Here is a 9,798-nt window from a genome sequence, read left to right on the forward strand (position 1 = left end):
CTTCCCCCAACAGTCTCATCGGGCTATACGGGAGATTTTTTGTCTTTGTGCTGTGTGCGTGCGAGTGCGAGTGCGTGCGTGCGAGCCACTGCACATTTCGTTATTATAATTTGCTCCATGTTCATTTATCAGTTACGTAACACAAGTCACAGCCTGGGACATCGGAAGCAGTTCAGGAAACGTGACCACGCGCCACTGTGCGTTTCAATATAAACAGTAGCTATAGGATATATCTCTATAGCACACCCCTCTCCCACACAAATATAAGACAAATATTCCCCATATAACCTTAAAAAGACTCTTGGGACAAGTGCTGTTAGCGAGCACTCATATAACGGCCGACACGGCACACGAGGAAGCGGTTAAGTTTGGCCAGAACCACGCCCAACCGCCTTTGTCTACATCGTGACGATGCTTGAGGCTGAGTCGACCTTCAGGAGGCCGGTTCAGATCATCTTCACTGGTGTTGGCCGTGAGCGGGAATCGAATTCGGTTCGTAACGCAGCGTGCATTCGCACTCCCGCTCCCCAACAATAACAGCCATTCGCCACTAAGTGGCGGTGACGTCCCCATGGCGCTTGTGCCAGGCTAGGTGCACCTTGAGACCATGTGAATGTCGAAGGCTCGCTAGCAAGGGGTCACGGGACAGACCCAAGTGCCGTGGGTTGGCTGACTCATACACCCTCAAAGACAAAGATGCCCGCTGCTGCTATACAAACTGGCCAATTAAGTGATGTTAGCGAGCACCTGTTAAAGCCGACACGAAGCACGAAGACGTGAGGTACCACTGGTTAATATCTGGAATGCTACCGCTCGTGAGTAACTCGGGTTTCTGGGTGCAGCAGCGAGCCGGTGATCTCAGCCCGCTCAACAATGACTGCACAAAATATACATCCATAACAGAGGTTTTTTGGGTTAGATCGCGTAAATATATAAATGTGTCGTTAAAACCCGCCACCACCCGACACAGCCAACTAGTAAGGGTTGTCACGTAAACAGAACATGCCAATTCGTCACTCGCACAATATTTACAATCTGAGTACGACGTTTCGTCAGTAATTATATACATTTGGTTTTCAATAAAATATTGATGTGAGACTTCAGGTTTCCTGTTTTACAGCCATACTGTAAGCATCATTGTAGCAGTGTGCGAAGCTCCCAACTTGGTTACGGGATCATTGTGAAAGCTTTTCAGTGGTTCCGTGATATCTATTTCCGCGGGTACATTCTGTCATAATGTGCTGCACTGATATGGGAATTACGGGCGGCCACTTCGTATCGTGGCAAGTCGCAAATAGTTTAATTTTAATAAAATGAGGGGGCGGGGGGTTACAAAAAGACTGAGTCGACCTACACACACACAGGTGCCTGTCCAAGAGCTTCCAATATCGCGCGCCACGTGCTAACCGTGGCCGAGGGTCTAACTCAGGACACGAGATTCGTGACGGAGCGCGCCAGCAACAGAACCACCGCTCATCCACATGGACCACGCATTCCACCCCCTCGCCCCCCTCCCCCGCCCCGCAGGACCGATACACAGATGCTGGCGGGTCACGAACCCCGGCGCCCTGAACCTCGCCTCGCTAAGGGCGACAGTGTAAATGACTGCACTCGGAGCCCGCGGCTCAATACCGCTCAATGGACGGAGGGTCCCCGAGCCGCCCCTGGCCGTGCGCCGCCTGCCCGCTGCTGTTTACTCGCGCGATCAATGCACTCGGGGCTCAGTGCGTCGAGGTCCGGTCTCCGTGTCCAATCCCAGAGGCCCCTGGAGCCGCGTGACCCCGCCAGCCCTCCAGGGTCCGAGCCGCGGTGCCGCCGGGGTCGCGTGACCCTCCCTCCACGCCACCGAGGTGGGGCGGTCCATCGAGGTGATGAGAGTGGATGTCGCGTGTGCGGCGAGGAGATGCGGAGTGGGAAGCTGGAGGGTGGAATTCGGTACCGGCTGAGGTGGTGAATCTTGGTGAGCATCGCTTGTAAAGCCTTGTCCATCTACTCCTCCTGGATGAGGGCCTCCCCGCGCCACGTTGGTCTCGGGGGCGATTTGACCATACTTCACCACGCTGGTCAGTGCGGGTTGAAGGGAGGTGGCCCGGGACTGGTGTCGACATATTACTCACCAATGATGTTAGCCGTGGTTTGGGATCAAACTCGGATGCTGTAAACGAGTTCACGGCGCAAGTGCGTGTATCACTGCACCCAGGTGTCCCCCTCTGCCTCTTCCCTCCAGCTGCCGACTCCGCGCGTCCTCTGTGCAGCTCGGCCGCTCTCACTTTACCGCTCAGCTGACAATTTATTTATGAGCAGTAAAACTGGTACAAGGCTGTGCATTTATATTTGTAAATAAACCGGAGACGGAATTTTACTACGATTACCGCTACCTGCAAGAAACTGCGTGCTGGTGTCTGATTCATTTTTTTTGCGAGCATAGGAGGAGCTGTAAAGTTGTTTTTTTATTAAACGTATAATTTGAAGGCGACTATAAACACCAATAACCCCACACTACCGATCATACGCATGCAAGGAGGGGAGCCGAGGAACGCGAATATCTGTACAATTGCCTTGCGTCTGTTCGAGTCCGTCTGTGCATATATCAAATATCAAGAGAATGTGTTGGCAATGGTAGGCAAGCACAATGATTGATTAAAAAAAAGGTTTGCCTCTGTCTATCGCAACCAAGTAAACAATCACGGATGGCACTTTGCCAAACGCGAAACTGAATAACAATGAAAGGACACCCACCACGCGGGCTGACATCTCAGAACGGAGAGAGGTCAGAGAGATTGTCAGACAGTTATCCAACTGTTTGTTTGCATGCGTGGTGCGGGCCATCCACCCCCTCGTGTGCCGTGCAGGCCTTCATAGGTGCTACCCGCTAACAGCACTTGCCCCAACAGTTTGTTCAGGCTATACGGGGGGGGGGGGGGGGGGTATCTGACTTTGTGTAATTACACGGCGGGAAAGACACGGACATTTATTAACTCCGCTCGCCGTGATGGCGCACTCTGAGCACGCCAAGGCTGACCTCACAGCGCACGCCGAGGCGCGACGAGGGCCTTCGCGCGGCCACGTCGCCTCCAACACCCCGCTCGCACCGGCACAGCCCCATCCATGGTGCCGGCCTCACCGATCAATGCACGGGCACCCGGCAATCGTTGTTCTCATTCGCATTGACTGTCATCTGGGATTATGAAGCGAGCGCTCTTGCAGACAATCGTGGCACACTCCGCCAAGCCGAGCGCAGCACTGGGTGGGTGAAGGCGGGGTGGGTGGCTGAGCATGGTACTGGGTGGGTGAAGGCGAGGTGGGTGGCTGAGCATGGTACTGGGTGGGTGAAGGCGGGGTGGGTGGCTGAGCATGGTACTGGGTGGGTGAAGGCGAGGTGGGTGGCTGAGCGTGGCACGGGGTGGGTGAAGGCGGGGTGGGTGGCTGAGCATAGTACTGGGTGGGTGAAGGCGAGGTGGGTGGCTGAGCGTGGCACGGGGTGGGTGAAAGCGTGGTGGGTGGCTGAGCATGGTACTGGGTGGGAGAAGGCGAGGTGGGAGACTGAGCGTGGCACTGGGTGGGTGAAGGCGGGGAGCCCGGGACACCCGCGGCGCGCTGCAGGCGTGAGTCACAACGCGCTGGAGCAAATTCAATTGTCTTCCGCTTTGCAATTAACGATCGCGCGAGCGCAAGCGGGCGAGCGGTAATTACGCGAGCCCCACGGGACGCACCCGGACTCACCTGTTACAGATGCGGCAAACGTGGGGTGGGGCAAGGCGTGAGCAGGCGGCGCTGCGAGTGGCGAATCCCGGGCGGGCATCAGCGGCGCCCTTTGGAGGGCTGAAGGCGACCACGCGCCACCCTCTGTGTCTCACACCCCGACACGAGCACGCGCTGCGAGCGCAGTGGAAATCTAAACCGGTACCGTGCCTACCCTAGATCGACTCAGCCTTCAATGAGGACCTGATGAAATGTGTATATATATAAATCAGCACTGGGGGTACAAAGACGGGCAGGCGTGGTGCTGACCACATCACCCCTTTGCACTCTGCCAGCCTTAATAGGAGTGCACTAACAGCGTATGTCCTACCAGGGGAATCTTTGGTGTCTGTGTGCAATGTTATTGTATTTTTGTTCCTGCATGTTCTCTGCTCATTTGTAGGGTTCTGCACTGCGTCTTGAGGTAACGTCACAATGATTCGCTGTAAACACTACAAAGTATTAAGTGGTACTGATTCATGCAGATAATTATGGTCCATTGTGCAATAGCCTTTGAAAAGGCTATTTGGTTACGCCAATTCACTTTTATGCGACCACGGAGGGGAATCTGCTCCACTCAGGTTTGGCCACCACACGTGGTTCAGGTTCGAGCTGCAGGCCTATCAGCTTCCTCCTCTGGGTCTCGGGCCAGTCTGGCCAATGCCCTCTGGGTGATGCGCTCAGCCAAGACCTCGTGGCATCGCGCGATTGCCATGCGCCCAGCGCCTCTGTCCCTCGAGGACACCAGCCCTGGTGGCCTCGAGGGACCCCAAGACACCACTTTCAGTCGGACCCACCGCTCTACTGATCACCGATCCGCACGCAAACCGGGTGGAGCGCGCAACTCGTGGTGCCGGTGCGAACTCTGTGTGTACGATTTTAATCATCAGTGTGTTACAAGTCTTTTGGGACACGTGAAGATATCGGTACCAGTGGGGTTTCATTTCTATTCGGTCCGTGACCAAGAAAATATTTCTGCAACCTGGCACATCATCGCATAACTTAAGAGGCTTAATCCCCCCTCGATGGCCCTGTGTCTAGGCCTACTCCAGTTAACCAGGGACTTGGGAAATGTTCAGCAAGATATTAAACGAGTAAAAGTTTCACAGCTCAGATGAAACCGATTTGCTGCTCTGACCCGTGGGGTGCACTAAGTGGAGTAAAGGATCAGGGAGTGTCTCTCCAGGACGAGCAGGGACACTGGAACTGTAAGGCAGACTGTGAAAAACTCACGGAACACGTGGAGGTGGTGACAGCCGCGTACGTAAAACACGGCGTTTTATTTTACACGCAGTCACCGGCGCGTCTCAAGTGACGGCTCACGTACTTCCCCGCAGCAGCTCACGCCCGGAGACACGAATCGCACGTCAACCGGTGGCCGATGGTGGCCGATGGTGGCACCGCACCAAGGCCAAGCAACCGAGGACAGGCCGGCTCAGCCCACAGCCTATCCTGGATTACTTGAACCAGGGGCGGGCCAGGGGGTACGGCAGCTTCTGAGCAGCACACAACGCGTGACTCAAGTCCTTCATGAGGCTATTAGGCGGTGACTGTAGCCATGTGTAAGCCGTGCACGAGCCGTCATAAGACGTACTGGTTCCAATTTAACCGGATTGGCTGTCAAATTCAATCAGCATAATGGGCGAGTCTAATTCAATTGCTCAGTTTTATAAGTTGAGCCGTCCGGATAAATGGCGTTATCCGGCGATGTTGCCGGCACAAGGTTTAGACGGCATGAGGCGCTGTCGCTCGTGCCCATTTGGGCTTTGGCGAGCACCGAGGAGGAGAAGAGCCTGATTTAGACCGTGCACTGTGACGGGGCCCACATGGAAAGGCTCCACCACGCACAAAGAGCTTCATGGCTCATCGGATTTCTCCAGGATAAATTAAGATTGTGATTCTGATTCACGACTTGTACCAGTGAGTGGACACCGCTACCACGATCTTAAATCCATCCGCGAGCACTATCCACGGCGCTCGGGGTTCCAGCAGAGAGACGTGAGCGTTCAACGCGGTCGTAGGCTCCAGCTGGTGGTGGAGGCTCCAGCTGGTGGTGGAGGCTCCAGCTGGTGGTGGAGGCTCCAGTTGGTGGTGGTGGTGGCTCCAGTTGGTGGTGTTGAAGGTGTGTCTTCAACCAGAGGTTAATGTGTAACATAGATCATGGGCACGTGTTTAGGGATATGCTTGACAGAAATCTACCTTCTAAGATTAAAAAAACATTTTAAAAAACATGCAATTGTGTTAATTGTTCTCATGTTTAATAACAATTACATTTTAAAAGCGCCTTTCATCAGCAATCTCAAAGCCCTGCACATGACACAACAGCCATTCAGCATGACGACAACTTGTGCAACTAACAACTAAAAACATCGACAAATAATGAAATAACCCTAAAGGCCATTTTGCTGAATGCGCTAAAAGACGAATGTTTAGGTCATCTTGTTTCCTCCAGTACAGGAGCAATGTTGTGAACCAATTGCACATTGTAATTGTGCTCCACGTGTTGTCGGGAACTGGCCGTGAATGAGTTGCACTGTGCCTCGGGCATTGGGTGATGTTTTTGTTCTTGCCAGATGGGGTCAGGCCAAGACTTGTGTGAGGTCAGGGTCAGAGCCGAGGTCAGGGTCAGAGCCGAGGTCAGTGCGCACATCCACGTGGGAGCCCTGCACTGCAGCTCTGACAATACCTACCCAACACTCACTGACAACCCAACACTCACCTTCAACCCAGTGAACACAAAGATCCCCCCCCGTATAGCCTTGACAGATTGCTGGGACAAGTACCTGAAGCCAGCATGGACACCACGCCCGACTGCCTTTGCCTCCCTAGTGGAGACGTTTACACACCACACCAGGTACTCATTTGAGGCTGAGTCGACCTGGCAGACGCCCAGCACAGGTTATGATAATTGTAACTGGTGTTGTCCGTGAGTGGGAATCGAACTCAGGTACCCACGCACACCCCCTCACCTACCAACATCTTCAAACACTCACCTAAGAACACTCACCTAAGAACACTCGCCTGACAACAACAACCGCCATTCGCCACTAAGTGGCGGTGACGTCACCACGACGCTTGTGCCAGGCCATGTGCACCTTGAGGCCACGTGAAGTGTCGAACGCCCGCTGGCAGGAGGTCACGGGGCAGACCCAGGTGCCACGGGTCGACTGGCTGAGATGACTGGCTGATGCACCACCTGTGCCCCCTACTGTGCCAACCTGCTGTGCTTTAGCCACCCGGCGCTCCGCTCGTTGTTGTGAGCGTCGCTCCTCCGCCCTCCGTTGTTGTTGGAGGGCGACTGCCTCCAACTGCCCAGTAGCATCCTTCACGAGCCTCCTCCACAGAGGCCGATCTTGACACCGCTGGTACCAATCATCTAACAACACTCACCCAATAAGCAGCTCTCACCTGACAACGCTCAGCTAACAGCATTAAATATTCACCTCGCACTCAAATGTAACATTCAGTACCCAACAATCCCTTCATACCCAGGTAGCGACGACTGCCCGCGCACGGAGGGGGGGGCGTTACCCCCTCGTGCAACCCCCAACATCCACCACAGCACTGTACGGTTCACCGTCAGCTGTCACTACACAGGGCCGCGTGAACACACGGCCGCGTGAACACACAGCGCGATCACAGCGCGTGAACGCAAGGTGTGAACACAAGGTGTGAACACAAGGCGTGAATACAAGGCGTGAACACACATCGCGTGAACACACGGTGTAAAGACATCTCGTGAACACACTGTGTAAACACATCTGGTGAACACTGTAAACACATCATGAACACTGTGTAAACACATCGCGTGAACAGACGGTGTAAAGACATCTCGTGAACACACGCCGCGTGAACACATCGCGTGAACACACATCGCGTGAACACTGTGTAAACACATCGCGTGAACACACGGTGTAAACACATCGCGTGAACACACATCGCGTGAACACACGGTGCAAACACGTCGCGTGAACACACGGTGTACACACATCGCGTGAACACACATCGCGTGAACACACGATGTAAATACATCATAAACACACGGTGTAAACACATCGCGTGAACACACGGTGTACACACATCATAAACACACGGTATAAACACATCGCGTGAACACACGGTGTACACACATCGCGTGAACACACATCGCGTGCACACACGGTGTAAACACATCATAAACACACGTTAACACACATCGCGTGAACACACGGTGTAAACACATCGCGTGAACACACGGTATAAACACATCATAAACACACGGTATAAACACATCGCGTGAACACACGGTGCAAACACATCGCGTGAACACACATCGCGTGAACACACGGTGCAAACACGTCGCGTGAACACACGGTGTAAACACATAATAAACACACGGTATAAACACATCGCGTGAACACACGGTGCAAACACATCGCGTGAACACACGGTATAAACACATCGCGTGAACACACATCTCGTGAACACACGGTGTAAACACATCCCGTGAACACACATCGCGTGAACACACGGTGTAAACACATCGCGTGAACACACGGTGTAAACACATCGCGTGAACACACGGTGTAAACACATCGCGTGAACACACATCCCGTGAACACACGGTATAAACACATCGCGTGAACACACGGTGTAAACACATCTTGAACACACTGTGTAAAACACATCCCGTGAACACACATCGCGTTAACACACATCGCGTGAACACACGGTATAAACACATCGCGTGAACACACGGTGTAAACACATCCCGTGAACACACATCGCGTGAACACACGGTATAAACACATCGCGTGAACACACGATGTAAACACATCACGTGAACACACGATGTGAACACATCACGTGAACACACGATGTGAACACATCACGTGAACAAGTCGCGTGAACACGCCGTGTTCACACAAACGCGCCGTGTTCACACAAACGCATGCTGTGCCGCGACTCCCCCCACTCGCTCAAGCGACATGGGCGGCACCATCATCACCACCATCATCATCACCACCATCATCATCATCACCACCATCATCATCATCACCACCATCATCATCATCACCACCATCATCATCATCATCACCACCATCATCACCACCATCATCATCACCACCACCATCATCACCACCATCACCACCACCATCATCATCACCACCACCACCATCATCATCATCACCACCACCATCACCACCATCATCATCATCACCATCATCACCACCACCATCATCACCATCATCACCACCATCACCACCATCATCATCATCACCACCACCATCACCACCACCATCATCATCATCACCACCATCACCACCACCATCACCACCACCATCATCACCACCACCACCACCATCATCACCACCACCACCATCACCACTATCATCACCATCACCACCATCACCAACTTACCATCGCCGCCGTCGTGGCGATGTTGACACGATCCGTGGCGTGCTGCTGGGCCCGCCGTGTTGTTGACGCCAAGCCCGCCGCGAAGGAACACGGCGCGTGGTGGCGGTGTTGTTATTGTTGTTTACATAGCGAGGAGCGAGCCACCGAGGGGGGGCTCGGTCCCGCGAGGGGGGGCTCGGTCCCGCGAGGGGGGGTTGGTCCCGTCGAGTACTCGCCGAGTCGACGTGCGAGGTACCGAGAGCTGTGCCGGGCCTACAGTCGCCGCCGCCGCTGCTGCTGTAGCTGCTACTACAGCAGCTACAGCTGTTACTACTACAGCAGCTAGAGCTACAGCAGCAGCTACAGCAGGAGACAATGCGCCTTGTAAACAAGCCGCGGGCCAGATTTAGAAACTGACGTCAGCCCGGGCTGGCGATCAGCCAGGCGGTGACGTCACTACCACCCCCCCCAACAACAACCAGCCCCTCCCCTCACCCAGCCCCCCCCTCCCCTCACCCAGCCCCCCAGCCCCCCTCACCCAGCCCCCCCCTCCACCCCTCCCCTCACCCAGCCCCCCAGCCCCCCTCCCCCTCACCCAGCCCCCCTCCCTCTACAGCAGCAGCGCGGCCCCGAGTGCAGAGCGCGGAGACTGCAGGAGCGGGGAGATGGCACGAGTGG

General features: G+C 54.5%; 1 long non-coding RNA gene across 1 annotated transcript; it reads right to left on the reverse strand.

The window, feature by feature from the left end:
- Positions 1-4,986: 4,986 nt before the first annotated feature.
- On the reverse strand, positions 4,987-9,593 carry LOC116941115 (uncharacterized). Its single transcript, XR_012941376.1, has 2 exons — positions 9,142-9,593; positions 4,987-7,117 (listed from the first exon to the last, which is right to left on the reverse strand). It is a non-coding gene; the product is annotated as an uncharacterized LOC116941115 (long non-coding RNA).
- Positions 9,594-9,798: the final 205 nt, after the last annotated feature.

The sequence above is a fragment of the Petromyzon marinus genome, chromosome 10 (genome assembly GCF_048934315.1).
Source record: "Petromyzon marinus isolate PM22_M1 ecotype Great Lakes invasive population chromosome 10, UKy_Petmar_22M1.pri1.0, whole genome shotgun sequence".
Taxonomy (NCBI): domain Eukaryota; kingdom Metazoa; phylum Chordata; class Hyperoartia; order Petromyzontiformes; family Petromyzontidae; genus Petromyzon; species Petromyzon marinus.